Source organism: Palaemon carinicauda, chromosome 38, assembly GCF_036898095.1.
Source record: "Palaemon carinicauda isolate YSFRI2023 chromosome 38, ASM3689809v2, whole genome shotgun sequence".
In the NCBI taxonomy this organism is placed as follows: Eukaryota; Metazoa; Arthropoda; class Malacostraca; order Decapoda; family Palaemonidae; genus Palaemon; species Palaemon carinicauda.
The window spans coordinates 42,547,816-42,563,087 of NC_090762.1; the positions used below are offsets into that span (position 1 = coordinate 42,547,816).

At 32.2% G+C, this 15,272-nt stretch overlaps 1 protein-coding gene across 6 annotated transcripts in view; it reads right to left on the reverse strand.

Annotated features, from left to right (window-relative positions):
- Positions 1–15,272, reverse strand: part of LOC137630582 (UNC93-like protein MFSD11) — a 108,297-nt gene that overhangs the window by 15,000 nt on the left and 78,025 nt on the right. The gene's annotated exons all lie outside the window — the stretch shown is intronic.

Sequence of the window (15,272 nt, forward strand, 5' to 3'; positions counted from 1 at the left end):
TAACACTTCCACTGTGAGGTAAATACAATATACATATGAAATAGTGCTGTGCTTGTGCCTGGCTTTGGTTACGCCACCGGTGCCAGTACGGACAGCTAAAACCGCCGGTAACCGACACTAGTCCAAACCACAGATTGGTACCACTCTATTGTAACGACCGACGATAAGCGACTGACATTCTTATCAATCGATAAAAGAAATTCCATCCATCATAAAATATTTCAAAGCTAATTGTTTCTCCGTGACATCAAATGGCACCGTATTTTATGCTTAGGCTTAATTCGTACATTATAATCGATCACTGTACATTCGATGCCAGATAACTGATAATCATTGTGGCTATTTTGTTAACTGAAACTTTGAATGTTTATTTTGGAATAGCAACATTCTTTAAAAACCAAAAAAATCGTCTTTAATTTCACTAACATTATACCCGTTCTCCCGTCTTATTCAATTTCGAGGGTGGGTTCCAAGTCCCAGCCTACATCTGATCTTCCTAACCTTTCGGATTTTCAACACTCTAGAGTCTAGAAGTTCATCTCTTCAGATATGCAACTATCTATCTTCAATCGACTGAATTCCAAGGACAGCAATTGTTACTTGAGAGAGAGAGAGAGAGAGAGAGAGAGAGAGAGAGAGAGAGAGAGAGTGGTAACAAAATCAGGATAATTGGCAAAAAACAATCAAATTAAACTTGGTTCCATTTTGAAAGGATTACCTCAATTCCATTTTGAAAGGATTACCTCAATTTAAAATCAAACAAAATCTGAACAATCATGATAGTAATCTCATTATCTACAACTTGGTTAACCATTTATAAAATTAAAAGTTTTCTAAAAGGCTAGAATATTGACGAACAGCGAATTCTGGTGACCACAGCTGAGACAAATAGTGCTAAGTTTGCTGACAATATTTGCGGTAGGATTAGATACACTGATAGCAGTATATTACACACACACACACACACACACACACACACACACACTTTCAGGCATTGCATTTTCACAAGAGATGAGGATGCACGCCCCACGACATTGCCACTTCATTTCCCCAAAACAAAGTAACTGCAAAGGCAAGCATTACTCACCAAAACTAATAACTGTTTCATCTAACCGAAATGTATAAGCAATGTTAAGTTCACTCTAAATGCGATAAAGTTCCAGTTTAGTTTTCTATAAATTGATCAAAAGATTTAGCTGCAACCTAAAAACACCTCTTAAATGAGGCATTTATCAAAATCAGCAATATGGGACGAAATTATTATTATTATTATTATTATTATTATTATTATTATTATTATTACTTGCTAAGCTACACCCGTAGTTGGAAAAGCCCGATGCTATAAACCCCGGAGTTCCAACAGGAAAAATAGCCCAGTGAGGAAAGGAAACAAGGAAACATAAAATATTTAAGGACAGTAACAACATAAATATCTCCTATATAAACTATAAAAACTTTCACAAAACAAGAGGAACAGAAATAAGATAGCATAGTGTGCTCGTGTGTACCCTCAGGCAAGAGAACTCTAACCAAGACAGTGGAAGACCATGGTACAGAGGCTATGGCACTACCCAAGACTAGAGAACAATGGTTTGATTTTGGAGTGTCCTTTTCCTGGAAGAGCTATTTACCATAGCTAGAGTCTCTTCTACCCTTACCTGGAGGAAAGTGGCCACTGAACAATTTCGGTGCTGTAGTTAACCCCTTGGGTGAAGGAAAATTGTTTGGTGATCTCAGGGTTGTCAGGTGTATGAAGACAGAGGAGAACCTATAAAGAACAGGACAGACTATTCGGTGTATATGTAGGCAATGGGAAAGTGAGCCATAACCAGAGAGAAGGATCAAATGCACTACTGTCTGGCCAGTCAAAGGATCCCATAACTCTCTAGCGTTAGTATCTCAACAGGTGGCTGGTGCCCTGGCCAACCTACTACCTACTAAATTAGACATTTGTCCATATCAGCAATGTAGGACGAAATTCAGCTAAATAAGCCAAACAATGCCAATCCGAAACATCACTCAAAAGAAGTAATTCCTTCACCTTCATCAGTAATAGATGAATAAAGTCAGCCAACTGAATAAATGAATAAAATTAAACGGAGTCGTAAACTTATATGTGAACTGCAGCGTATGCAATGTAGGTTACCTTCAACGAACTGGCTCCCAAAAACTGGTTGGAAAACGGGTTCTAGAAGAAAACGGCCTTGATTAAGACCTGTTAAGATTTAAGAGGCAGAAAAAAACGACTCCCTTCTTAATGGTAAAAGAACCAAGTACTAATATTAGCTAACGGTAGAGACAACGAGCAACTTGCTAAAACGGTTGCAGAGAAGAAGGAGCGTTGGCTGAAAAAAAAAATGGAAAGAAGATATGAAAACTATAAGATATTGGATGAGAGGATCCTCTAAGTGGGTAAGATTTCTGGAGATAAAAAGAATAGAAAAAGACGTGGGGCATCGGAAAGCAATGGGCAGTGGGTATCTAGAAAAGACAAACGTCCCCAGATTACGGATATGGGTCAAGTAATACCAGGTGATTATTGATAAAAGTGTACTTCAAAGGCACATCTCAGTGTTCGTACTTACTACAGCATTATTATTATTATTATTATTATTATTATTATTATTATTATTATTATTATTATTATTATTATTATTAGCTAAGCTAGAACCCTAGTTGTAAAAGCAAGATGCTATAAGCCCAAGGGCACCAACAGGGAAAAATAGCCCAGTGAGGAAAGGAAATAAAGAAAAGAGCGATGACATCACCTCATCATAAAAAAATCATAAAAAAGGAGATATGAATATTAATATAAAGTTAATGAAAATTTCACGATGGAAATTAATAAAATTACAAATCAGTTGAGTTTTCTATGGTATATAAAAATATGATAAAAGTTTGCAATAAACATTAGCAAAATATTGAGCAAGATCGAATACGCCATTTACCACCAATGAAGGTTGCAAATCATAAATTTCACACATTTGTGAAGTCTAGATGTCACTTGTGCTCCATCATTAGTGCGCTAAAAATAATCAATTGCAAATTTACTATAAATCATGAACACAATATATTTTGTAAAATTGTAATGTATATTCTTTTAGCATAAAAAAGATACGTTTAAAAGTTTAAAGACCGCTCATGAATGGCAGAGGCAAGGGACAGTGACAATGCCCTAGCACGCAGGACAATGCCCTAGAGACTGATCATATATACATATGATCAGTGCCTAAGCCCCCTGTCCACCCAAGCCAGGACCAAGGAGGGCGAAGCAATTGCTGTTGATAACTCAGCAGATAGACTTCCATGCTCCCCCAAACCCCCCATCCTCAGCAAGGATGGTGAGATTGCAGCGACCAAAGAAACTACCGAGTCTGAGCAGTACTCGAACCCGAGTCTGACGTTCACCAGTCAGGGACGTTACTACATTGGCCACCACAACCCTGTGTGATAAAATATATATACATACATTTATGTGTGTATATATATATATATATATATACATATATATATATATATATATATATAAATATATATATACATACATTTATGTATATATATATATATATATATATATTATTTATATATTTACATATTATATATATATATTATTTATATATTTACATATTATATATATATGTGTGTATATATATATAAATATATATATATATATATATATATATATATATTCGAAACCAACATATTTTCTTTTTTACAACTGTACGATATCCTCTTCCTTTTAAAATAAAAAAACACTACTATTCCTTACTAAAATTATATCATGAAAGATTACTATGCGGTGCCGGAATATTTACTATCTACGAATCAGGGCAGATAATTCATAATTGGTCTCATTCTTTCAAAAACTCGTGTAAACAGAGATAGCCTCGATAAACGATGAATCACACGATTAAAATAATGGTTATATATACTTCACTAACATCCCAGACTTCAAAATTCAGTGTCAAGTGTATTTCTGTTTTCTTATTTCCTTTCCTCACTGGGCTATTTTTTCCTGTTGGAGCCCTTGAGCTTATAGAATCCTGCTTTTGCAACTAGGGTTGTAGCTTAGCTTGTAATTATGATAATAATAAAAGTGTTGGAAAAGAAATTGTAGCTAGTTTTGTGTTTCTCAAATAATCCAGTTTTCTTGGAAGTTTTATTTCCCAAATAATCCAGTTTTCTTGGAATGTCTAAGTTAATCTGTTTGAGTGGGTTTGCTTTGAAAATCTTGCTCTTACACGAAGATAAAATTGTTTGGGGCTATAATTAATTTGACTGAACCCCAATTTTCAAGAGAGTTTGATTTTGATTCTTAAAATAATCAAAAGAGAGATTCAATTATCATTCATACTTTTCTCTCAATCGATGGACATCTAAAGACATATCTGCAATGAGAGAGAGAGAGAGAGAGAGAGAGAGAGAGAGAGAGAATGCGCTCATGTTACAAAATAGCAAATTAGCTCTATTAAAAATGGCAACAAAACGATCAAAGAGAACTTTAAAGCGCATAAATATGACGAAACTTAAAATAAAATTTGAGTATAATTCCGTCTTCCAAAAACTTGGTGCCCTTTCATATAATTTTTTTCGATTGCAACAAATGAAGCCGTTTCTAGTCCACAGCAGGACAAAGGCCTCAGACGTCCTCATTTATGTCAGGGTTTTGCCGTTTTTCAACACCACGATGGCCACTGCGGCTTTTATTAGGGTTGTAGTGGCCGATGTGGTAACGTCCCTGACTGGTGAACGTCAGAATGGGGTTCGAGTCCCACTCAGTCTCGTTAGTTTCTCTGGTAGCTGCAACCTCACCATCCTTGTGAGCTACGGCTAGGGAGGGGGTTTGGGGGGGAGCCTATAATTCTATTAGCCGAGACATCAGCAGCCATTGCCTTTCCTTCCTCGGTCCTACCTTGGGAGGAGAGGGGGCTTGGGCGCTGATTATACCTACAGTATATATAGTCAGACGAGAGGGGGCTTGGGCGCTGATTATACCTATATATAGTCAGACGAGAGGGGGCTTGGGCGCTGATTATACCTATATATAGTCAGACGAGAGGGGGCTTGGGCGCTGATTATACCTATATATAGTCAGACGAGAGGGGGCTTGGGCGCTGATTATACCTATATATAGTCAGACGAGAGGGGGCTTGGGCGCTGATTATACCTATATATAGTCAGACGAGAGGGGGCTTGGGCGCTGATTATACCTATATATAGTCAGACGAGAGGGGGCTTGGGCGCTGATTATACCTATATATAGTCAGACGTTAAATTATAAGATAAACATAGACAAATCAACAAATTACAGTTTGTCAACGATTTCTAAGATTGTGTTTTCCAGAGACCTGCAGATTTGTTGGGTTGAATCAGCTGTCCGGAAAGTGCAAACGAATACGTTTCTAAGAATAATGCGATGTTGCAAGCGTCCGTGCTCAGATTGAAAATTTTACTGACTAGAGAGAGAGAGAGAGAGAGAGAGAGAGAGAGAGAGAGCTGTTTGACACGGTAAACTAATGGTTAGAGAGAGAGAGAGAGAGAGAGAGAGAGAGAGAGAGTTTAAGATAACAATTAAATTACCATGTAAAAACCTTCTCTCTCTCTCTCTCTCTCTCTCTCTCTCTCTCTCTCTCTCTAGGGGTCGTTGCCCGTACCCTACGTCTTTGTTTGCGAAGCAAATATTTAACACCAAATTGCTAAACAGAACTCGGTCGGATGCGATCATACTATCACTCAGCCAGAAATGATATGAATATTTGTTCATCCCAATCACAAAATCAATCTAAATCAAATAGACCACACAAATGGCATAAAATATATTAAAAATCCGATCTAGATAATGCTGAACTCAATAAGTAGAGTATATTACTTGATAAATAATCAGAAGTTAGATTGGATGTATTCTAAGGTACTTGAACATGGATAAGGAGGGTGTATCCTATGATGTCTATTTATGATCCGTAAAAGAAACCAATCAATGCACTCAAAATAGTCTACATCCGTAAAGAAAAGCAATCAAAACTCTCGAAATAATCTACATCCGTAAAAGAAACCAATCAAAACACTGGAAATAATCTACATCCGTAAAAGAAACCAATCAAAACACTGGAAATAATCTACATCCGTAAAAGAAACCAATCAATGCACTCAAAATAGTCTACATCCGTAAAAGAAACCAACCAAAACACTCAAAATAATTTATATCCGTAAAAGAAACCAATCAAAACACTCAAAATAATCTACATCCGTCAAAGAAACCAATCAAAACTCTCGAAATAATCTACATCCGTAGAAGAAACCAATCAAAATAATGTCGACAATATTATATCAAAATAATCTACATCCATAAAAGAAACTAATAATAAAAAATGTCGCCAATATTGTATATAAACAATATGCATCCTTAAAGAAACCAATCAAAACAATGTCGACATTATTATATCGAAATATTCTACATCCGTAAAACAAACTAATCAAAACAATGTTGACGATATTGTATCGAAATAACCTATATTCGTAAAAGAAACCAATAAAAGTATGTTGACAATATTATATAGAAAAATAATCTACATTCATAAAAAAATCAAAACAATGTCGACAATATTATATCTAAATAATCTACATTCATAAAGAAACAATCAAAACAATGTCGACAACACTATATCGAAATAATCTACATCCGTAAAAGAAACCAATCAAAAACAATGTCGACAATATCATATAGAAATAATCTACATCCGCAAAAGAAACAAATAAAAAATATCGACAATATTATATATAAATAATATACATCCGCAAAAGAAACAAATAAAAAAAAATGTCGACAATGTTACATATAAATAATCTACATCCGTAAAAGAAACCAATCAAAACAATGTCGACAATATCGTCCACGTCTAAGGCTACCAACAAATATAACAATCTAAATTCAAACTCCCGCTGACGTTTGTGACTGGAATAATAATTCGGACGTAGTCTCACATGCCACTTGTTGCAGAGAGAGAGAGAGAGAGAGAGAGAGAGAGAGAGAGAGAGAGAGAGAGAAATGAATAATCGAATGAGCAAATTGCTAAATTCAACACATTATGTTATTAGATTATCTTACACGATGACACGATTATGGCGGATGTCCCCAATTGGTACAAGCTTCATCACTGGTATTAAATTACACCATGAATTCTATCGTCCACTTTGAAAGTTGGCTAACAACTTTGATAGCATTATGGATTGAACCATAATATTAATAACAACAACAACAACAACAACAACAATAATAATAATAATAATAATAATAATAATAATAATAATAATAATAATAATAGCTGGCCAATTCTTCATAAGAAAATATGAAAAAATTTAAAGACAAAACATAATAATAATAATAATAATAATAATAATAATAATAATAATAATAATAATAATAATAATAATAGCTGTCCAATTCTTCATAAGAAAATATAAAAAAAAAATTAAAGACAAAACATAATAATAATAATAATAATAATAATAATAATAATAATAATAATAATAACAATAATAATAATAATAATAATAATAATAATAATAATAATAATAATAATAATAATAATAATAATAGCTGGCCAATTCTTCATAAGAAAATATAACTGAAAATCTAAAGACAAAACATAATACAGTAACTAATAATAATAATAATAATAATAATAATAATAATAATAATAATAATAATAATAATAATAATAATAATAATAATAATAATAGCTGGCTAATTCTTCATAAGAAAATATAACAAAATTTAAAGACAAAACATAATAATAATAATAATAATAATAATAATAATAATAATAATAATAATAATAATAATAATATAATAATAATAATAATAACAGCTGGCCAATTCTTCATAAGAAAATGTAATTGCAAATTTCAAGACCAAATATAATATAATAGAGTAACTACAGTCCTACAGCACTGCTATCGTTAATAATAATAATAATAATAATAATAATAATAATAATAATAATAATAATAATAATTGGTGGCCAATTCTTCAAAAGAAAATATAACTGAAAATTTAAAGACAAAATAGGATACAGTAACTAATAATAATAATAATAATAATAATAATAATAATAATAATAATAATAATAATAATAATAATAATAATTGCTGGGCAATTCTTCATAAGAAAATATAATTGCAAATTTCAAGACCAAATATAACAGAGTAACTACAGCCCTACAGCACTGCTATCGTTAATAATAATAATAATAATAATAATAATAATAATAATAATAATAATAATAATAATAATTGCTGGCCAATTCTTCATAAGAAAATATAACAGCAAATTTCAAGACAAAATATAATAACGATACGCTTTAAATAAAAACATGAATGATTTCAAATACTGTAGTTCAAAGTCTCTTGGCCTTTTCGAAAAAAAAAATAATCAAATCACAGACCTGTAATCAAACTTCTTGAATGATAAGGAACTGAGTAGCACTCAGTCAAGTGCTTGTAAACACATGTACAATTACTGTTTGCTGCGCTGATGATAAGGTTCAGATTTAGTGACACCAATAAATGCTTTGATAATTACGTTTTTTTTTTTTTTTAATACAAATTAAGTGGATCATACGGTACAAATCTTTGCGAACGCAGGACGTCTGGTAAAGAACGTATAATGTCGGTTGAATATACTTACTAATATTATTATCATTATTATTATTATTATTATTATTATTATTATTATTATTATTATTATTATTATTATTATCATCATCAGTAAATAAGATACTACTCTAGTTGGAAAAACAGGATGTTATAAGCACAAGGGCTCCAGCAGAGAAAAATATCCCAGTGAGAAAAGAAAATAAATAAATAAATAAACTACAAGAGAAGTAGTGAACAATTAAAATAAAACATTTTAAGAACAATTACAACATTAAAATATATCTTTCATATATAAACCACAAAACCTTAAAACAAAACAAGAGAAATAAGAGAGAATCAAGCAGGGAATTAATGCTCATATTACCACAGGCTCTTGCAGAATGAGTAGGAAATGCAATTAGAATGTGAGATTATACTTGTAATTCCCCGTTCTTAGAGTAATTAATTGGGACATATTTCGAAGGAAATATGTGGTGGCCAATGTGATAAAGTCCCTGACTGGTGAATGCCAGACTGGGTTTCGAGTCCCGTTCAAACTCGTTAGTTCTTTTGGGCGCTGCAACCTAACCATCCTTGTGAGCTAAGGGTGGGGGGTTTTGGGGAGCCTACAGGTCTATCTGCTGAGTCATCAGCAGCCACTGTCTGGCCCTCATTGGTCCTAGCCTGGATGGAGAAGGGGCTTGGGCGCTGATCAGATACATGTATGGTCAGTCTCTAGGGCATTGTACTGCTTGATAGGGCAATGTCACTGTCCCTTGCCTCCGCCATTCACGAGCGGCCTTTAAACATTTAAACCTTTAAATAACGTTAAGAGATAGTTGGGATATATTTCGAAGGAAACCGCAGTTCATATGAGTTCAACGTCCTCTGTCTTTAATTGCCATCAATAACGCTAAGAGGCAGTTTCTGTTGCAATGTAATTAAGCAAGACGACGACCCTTTAATCTTCGTTAACATTCATTACATTTCAGACAAAAGTAAAAGTAAAAGGCATTTCATCTTATTTGTTGCAAAACTCAAAACTCTTAGCATTAATTAGGTCATATAACGTCATACTATCATTCTTGTAAAAAGAAAACATAAAAATCGGAGTACACTGGACTTTTTATAGCCCAGCTCTTCAGCATAAAATCTGACATATATTTCGAATCAGGAAGGAGAGAGAGAGGAGAGAGAGAGAGAGAGAGAGAGAGAGAACTACCGCAAAAAACAACGATATACATATTGATTCGATTACTTATATGACGAATAAAAGCTTTGACTCTCACGGAACGTACAATATCTATTTAGCCAAGTAATAAACATCTCATATAATTACTTCTTAAAGTACAACATTTTTGACGAATGACTGTGCTAAATCATTATGATAAAATATATGAATTTCCCTAAAGTGACATTGAAATTGCCCGATTCCTTGAAATTAATGAAATGCCATTAGCAAGTAATATATTCAATGGACACCAGCTGTGATTAAATTACTGCCATTACTTGACTTGCTGACATTTAAAGAGAGAGAGAGAGAGAGAGAGAGAGAGAGAGAGAGAGAGATGGTCACTGACTTAGGCCGTCTAGTCTTCTAAATATAACTGATTCTATCAAGGACTTAGAATCCCTTCAGGGGGAAAGGGGAGGAGCCAGGGGAGGAGGCAGAGAGAGGAGAGGGGGGTTTCCTGGGGGGGGAGGAATGTTTGCCTGCAGTCTGGGCATTTGACCCTTGCTCTTCCTTTCACTCAACGTAAAAAAAAAAAAAAAAAAAAAAAATGTAGAAAAATCCTTTCTTCTATAATCTTGAAGAAAGTATACGTAAACAAGATTATTTTCGGCCCAATGTACAAATTCATTGGTCATGTTAGCACTTCTGCAAATTATGGAAATTTTCAGTAAAAATGGTTTTCATCGGAATATTAATAGTTTCGGTGAAAATGGTTTTCATCGGAATATTAATCGTTCCGGTAAAAATGGTTTTCATCGGAATATTAATAGTTTCAGTAAAAATGGTTTTCATCGGAATATTAATAGTTTCAGTAAAAATGGTTTTCATCGGAATATTAATCGTTTCTGTAAAAAGGGTATTCATCAGAATATCAACACTACCAAACTAAATAAACGTACATGCGTAGATCCACTTAAATGATGACTTGTGTTGAAATCAAGAGAATGAAGCAAATTCAACAGTTAAAACAAATTCTCTAAACGCAACTGTGTGGTGAAAGGCGTGCCAATAAATCTAAGGAAGAATGTTTTTTTTTTAAATATATCTAAGATAATAGAAACACAAAACACAAGAGGGAAAGAAAAATACCGTAAAGTTGGAAATTCACAGCTGAAAATCAGAAATTCCCATAGAAATAAAACTATTCCAACGTTTGATAAAACAATCAAAACTTAAAAATCATTGAAAAATTTTGCATAATAAAAGCAACTCAATAGAACAACTTTATTCCTATAACCAATCACTGGAGAGAGAGAGAGAGAGATGAGAGGAGAGAGAGAGGAGAGAGAGAGAGAGAGAGAGAGAACTTTTAAACAGTTCAAGAAAATAATCCTTGCTCACCATCTAATGTAACTAATAAAGATTACATTCCAGAAAACTCACCAAGACCTTCGAAAAATCTAATGAAGTATAATTTTTAATTAACTTGAGATTAATCAATCAAGGAGTTATTTAATATCATAAAAGAATATATAAGTCACATCCCAGTTCCATAGTTATCTTACAAGGATGAGATAACGTATGTCCAGTTACGATAAAAATGTTATCAAAATTCTGTTGGAGGATCTTGGACAGCTGATTTCCTCACTGGGCTATTTTTCTCTGTTGGAGCCCTTGGGCTTATAGCATCTTGCTTTTCCAACTAGGGTTGTAGCTTGGCTAATAATAATAATAATAATAATAATAATAATAATAATAATAATAATAATAATAGTATTTGATGTCTTAGGTACAAATAATCTGATAGGGGGAGAAAATCGAGAGGCAGGCAGACAATTAGATGGCGAGATAAGGTGACGGATGATAAGGAGAGAAGAGGTTTGGTTGAAGAAGATGCCTTTGATAGAAAGCAATGACGAGGGCGCATCAGGCAACCGACCCTTTAATGTAGGAATAACGGTGGGAAAAAAAATCCAAATAAATCCTAACATATTGGGCAATTTCACTTAGTCCCATTAAACACAATAAGAAAATAGTGATTCCATAAAATCACATCAAATACACAAAACTCAATCCAGCACCTCAAAAGAACAGTTATAAATAGATTAAGAATTTCAACCCTTCTCATATTCGAACGGATAAATCTTGTGACGAATTCCACCAGAGGTTAAATCGTTTAAAATTAGATGGAAAATTAAATAAATAAATAACCATAGGCTACCAATTTCAACCAATATTTAGCAATGCTGACCGAATTCACTGGTTTTTAATATTTACCAAATTTATACTTTGATACCAAAAATTATGTATTCAAAGGCAGGGGTTCGAGTTACGTCAATTAATACCAGAAATTATGCATTCTCAGGCAAGCGTTCGAGTTACGGCAGTTAATATTACCGAATGGAGATTAGCCGCTCCACGAGTCCAACTCAACTCTTACAGACCAGGCCATAATCGCTATTTACGGGGAGAGAGAGAGAGAGAGAGAGAGAGAGAGAGAGAGAGAGAGACAGAGAGAGAGAGAGGTATATATATATACATATATATATATATGTATATATATATATGTGTATGTGTATATATATATATATATATACATATATATATATATATATATACGTATATATATATATATATATATACAGATATATATATATATATATACGTATATATATATATATATATATACAGAGAGAGAGAGAGAGAGAGAGAGAGAGAGAGAGGGGGGGGGGGTTTTGAACAGTATGCTTCAAAATATTGTATTAACAAGAGCACATGAATCAAATGCATATCATGAAGGAGACGAATGGTAGACAAAACAGGAGATTGGTTTTTAAATCAAGAAATCAATATGGACTGTGAAACAATTCGATAATTTCTCTAGCAATTTAAAAAAAAAATGTAATTTGGTGTTCTCTTCGTTCTATATATTCCTTCCAAGCAAGAATATCTACATTATTTGAGAGAAGAATTCAAATCCACTGAATTTCGCTAAAAAAGAAGAAAAAAAAAACTGAAAGACACAAGGAGCAGTTTATTCTACATACCATCAATGGATATATTAGTTCAAGCACCAATAGATATTCTTTGAGAAAATGAGAGAAGAAAATATGAGGAAATCAATGCATGACTAGCAATTAATCTAATTTAACATGTACTCAAATATAGTCAAAGCATACTGTAAACCATTGCTCGAAAAGCGAAAGACCACTTTAAAAAATAAAACGAACAGCTGTATAAACGAAATGGCAGAATTATTAATCAACAGACTGAGTCTTAAAATATGTTCCGTGATCACTTAGGAATGTTATTCACGGAGTGAATATTCAATATGACATCCGTGAACTTGATCGTGAAAAGAACTTCAAGGTAATTTTCCCTACTTAACACAGCGATACTGTTTATATGAAATTACTTAATTATTTCAAAATTAATCCTCCAGTAGAGGAGCTTAATAATTCAATATGTTTCAATTAATTAATGCTTATATAACATTCAAAACGTGAAAAGGGTAGTAATTTTCTTCTGTTTATATAAGCTTTAGAACTACTAGACGTAAAGAATTAAATCAATGGACACATTAATTTAACCATTCTAATACATCCGTAATTGAATGTGAGTCACTTACAAATGTATAGTTTGTCTACATACACTAATACATCATGATCTAAACTACGTTTATCAATATTCTACAGGTTGTGTCCCCCAAAAGACATTCTTTATTATTATTATTATTATTATTATTATTATTATTATTATTATTATTAAATGCTAAGCTACAACCCTAGTTGGAAAAGCTGGATGTTATAAGCACAGGGGCCCCAACAGGAGAAAATAGCCCAGTGAGGAAAGGAAACCGGGAGAAATAAAATATTTTATGAATAGCCATAACATTAAAACAAATAATATAAACTATAAAAACTTTAACAAAAGAAGGGGAAGAGAAACTAGATAAAACAGTGTGCCCAAGTGTACCCTCAAGCAAGAGAACTCTAACCCAAGACAGTGGAAGACCTAGTACAGAGGACTATGGCACTTTATCTATACAGTGATTCGTGTATTGATATCTATATTAGTAGTACATAAAAATGATTAATCGAACCTTAAGGATCATATTGATAAGAATATTAATACTACCAAAAGAAATAAATGTACAGAGAAAACTTTCCATATAAGTGAAGATGCACTTAAAACAAGACATGTTGAAACCAAGAGAATTATGCAAATTCAACCGTTTAAAACAACTTCTCTAAACGCAACAGTGTGGTGAAAGGCGTGCCATTAAATATATTGAAGACTGTTTTTTTTTTCTTTTAAATAAATCTAAAATATTCCAGGGAAAAGTAACATGAAAAAACTCCCACGAATTTGCGATAGGAATGTGGCATTAGGTTATGGTTATGGAATTAAGAATGTGAGAATGATCATTAAGAATTTCAACTAACATACGAATACGTAAATACAAATAAGTATATATATATACACACATACATACGTATATATATATATATATATATATAAATATATATATATGTGTGTGTGTATATATATATAAATATAAATATATAGGCTGGAGGAACGTAGAGAGTAGAGGTCCCCTTTTTGTTTTGTTTCTTGTTGTTGTCGGCTACCCCCCAAAATTGGGGGAAGTGCCTTTGGTATATGTATGTATAAATATATATATATATATATATATATGTGTGTGTGTGTGTGTGTGTGTATGTATATATGTATATGTGCATATACAGTATATCTATATCTATCTATCTATCCATCTATCTATATATATATATATATATATATATATAAGTATTCATTAAACACATTAAATCTCCCAAAGTATAAATATATGTAAAAAAGAAAAGAAAAACTAAGTAATCTAGAATATACAAATATCAGTTAAGCAAAACTCATAATCACACAGTCGTAGGTACTGATATTTCGGTAATATTCAATTAAGAAATTCTAATGTCAAAATCATTCAGATCCTATTATATTTCCAGACTTGTTCCCGCCCTTACCACGTAAAAATATCTATAAATGTCTTTTCTATATTCAACAAAATATCAACTATATATAGTGTGTGTGTCTGTGTGTACATACATACGCACACATATATACATATATATATATATATATATATACATATACATATCTCTCTCTCTCTCTCTCTCTCTCTCTCTCTCTCTCTCTATATATATATATATATATATATACAGTATATATATATTATATATATAAATTATATATATATATATATATATATACTACATATATACATACATGTATATATATTTATATATTATAATATAAATTATTTATATACTATATATACATATATATAAATTATATATACTGTATAATATATATATATATATATATATATATAAATTACATATACTGTATAATATAAATATATATATATATATATATATATATATGCAGCATTACCCGTCACAATCTT